Source organism: Genypterus blacodes, unplaced genomic scaffold (genome assembly GCF_046128005.1).
Source record: "Genypterus blacodes isolate CSIRO-AG114 ecotype Tasmania unplaced genomic scaffold, CSIRO-AGI_Gbla_v1 ptg000039l_1, whole genome shotgun sequence".
NCBI lineage: Eukaryota > Metazoa > Chordata > Actinopteri > Ophidiiformes > Ophidiidae > Genypterus > Genypterus blacodes.
In genome coordinates, this window is record NW_027466852.1 from 840,001 (window position 1) to 842,500 (window position 2,500).

The following is a 2,500-nucleotide window of genomic DNA, read 5'->3' on the forward strand; positions in this document are numbered from 1 at the left end:
AGATCATATAACACTGTAAATGCCTCTGAGTGCTGTTTTACCTGTGAGTGTGTGTGATTGGTTGTGTAGCATTGTGGTGAATGAGTGTGTGTGTGTGTGTGTCAGCGTGCACGTGTCACTGACTGCCTATTGTTTTTTGTATTCGTCCTTTTACTGATTTTGTTTGTGATCAGATGCCAATAAATCTTGAATACTCTGGATGTTAAGTGTGTGTTAGTGTGTGTTAGTGTGTGTTATTGTGGTGGCAGTGAGTCAGAACTTCCTGTGAGAGAGCAGTCGGGACTCCTCATCACACACCAGGCCTGAGCCTCGTCAAATCAGCGTTGTCCCGCCTCGTAGGTTCTTCTCACCGGTGGCGTTAACGGTCACGGGAACGCGGCCCGAAAGAAATATGACATCATCACTTGAGCTCTTGTTGTTTGTTCCCTTTGTGTTTCCTTTACGTTTCTCTGCGGGGGGGAGCGTTGAATTTACGACTCCTTTCCCATGAGGGGACCAGCAGGTAGCTCAAACACACTCACATCAAACTCACACACACACTCACACACACACACACACACCTTCATGACAAAATCACAGGTATATAATTTTATTAAAAAGTTTAAATCCATTAAACATTAGAAGTGCATACATACATTAGAAACACTTGCTTTAACTCTTTGGTCCGTAGCTTGCAAGTAGAGTGAAATATGAGATATTGAGGAGAACAGAAAAGAGGTTTAAGATCTTAGAAGAGGAGGGGGGGGGGGGGAAGGTGCTCGGAACTGTCATGCCATAATGTTTGTTTTACTGTATAGGTACACGCCTTTAGTGAAGTGTCTGAGACTCTGCTGCATGTTGACACTGCCATGTCCACATGTCTAGTCTTGATCTGGCATTTTGAAGCGTCCCTTTAGCTTTAGCTTTAGCTTCTTCACTGCCCGGTCTGCATCCTGGCGTGGCGATGCGTCCGTTATGTTCCGGGGGGTTCTCACACTCCAACCGTGCCAAAGTGGCGTCCCTCATGCTTCTTTCTCCCTGTAGTCAGAAAAACAACAACAGACTTTGTGAGAAATACGGTATTGGGCAAGCGCAGTGGTTAAATGGGGTTGTGTACACACTCCCCTCCCCCTCTCACGCTCCAGGAGCCCTTCTGAAACACTTCTGCTGCCACTAAAACCTTCTTTATTGTTAGTGAGATTTATGTCTGGACCCCCTTTCCCCCCCTGAACTCCTGTTCTGTGTGGATACACACCTCTGCCACTAATCACACACACTTAGTTAACCGCCACCTGCGGCCCTGTAACCCGGTTTGGACCCATGTCTCACCTGAGACCGCCCCTAACTTGTGCTATACACAGAAACACATGTTGTTTGTGTGTGTCTGTGTGTGTCCGTGTGTGTTACCTTAGGGGAAGGGTACTCTGGAGTGCAGGGGCATGCAGCGTCGGTGGAGGCAGTGATGTCGGTGGTATTTTCTCCTCAGGTTCAGGAAATCTGGAAGAAATTGGATTGATGAGCATGAATGAAACACGTTTGTGTCAAAGTGTGTTCTTTTACACAGCCTGGAATCTTCCGTGCTTCTTCTGGACGCATTATGTCTTTGGAGGTCTTTGTTGTATACGACTTCCCATGATGCATCTCATCTGTCAGGCCTGATTGAGCCCACATGGAGATCAGATGAAGCAGATTTCTCACTGATAAAGCATCAATGGCATTTCTTTTTTCTAAGTAAACCTTCATAGATCCACACACTCTGATCAAATCTCTCTCCTCACACTTCAGACCTTTTATGTGCTTTTTGTTTACACACGGTCACACCGATGACACACACCGAGTGATTACTTTTAAACGCACCCCCCCTCTCATAAACGCGCTGCGAGCTTTCACAGGAAGAGATAAACCTGCGGATGACTTTATGACTCTTCCTCCCCCTTTCCTCCTCCTCCTCCCCCACTCCTCCTCCTCCTCCTCTGCGCCCTGAAGGTACAGCGTCTTTACACTTGGCTCCGCTCCTTCCATGTTCATGTTAATGCCGCTCGGGTATTTGCATGGCGTTTTAACACCGCGATTAACAAAAGCGCGCCGGAGCTTCTTCCCCAGCCGGGACAAAGGGCGCACACAGGCCCGCTGCTGGGCTCCCCGGCGGCGCTCCGCTCCTCCTCCTCCTCCACCCTCTTCCTCCCTTCATCATCTCCTCTCCATCACGCAAAAAAAAAAAATCCGATCTGGAGCTCCCAAGTCTTCATCTTCCTCTTCTTCTTCTTCATGTTTTGTTTGTGTAACTGCAGCTGTGCCAAAGGTCAGATGACTTTACGCGCCCTTGGCCCCGGTTTTACGCATCGACGCGCACCTGCTGACTGCGCGTTTATCAACAAGTGATGTAACTACACTGCGTTCAACTGCACACACACACGCACACCTAAGATACTAAGCTTCTATTCAGTTTCTCTTCAGCTGCCTTAATTATTCCTGAAGTCATATCAATACATTATGGGATGGATTTGTTGTAGCGCTGAAA

At 47.8% G+C, this 2,500-nt stretch overlaps 1 protein-coding gene across 1 annotated transcript in view; it reads left to right on the forward strand.

Moving 5' to 3' along the window:
* Positions 1–198, forward strand: part of tmem192 (transmembrane protein 192) — a 6,806-nt gene extending 6,608 nt beyond the window's left edge. Inside the window, exon 6 of the mRNA XM_076148022.1 lies at positions 1–198. This exon is cut by the window's left edge and continues 580 nt beyond it. The gene's annotated coding sequence lies outside the window, so the exon portion shown is untranslated.
* The last annotated feature ends 2,302 nt before the right edge of the window (positions 199–2,500 follow it).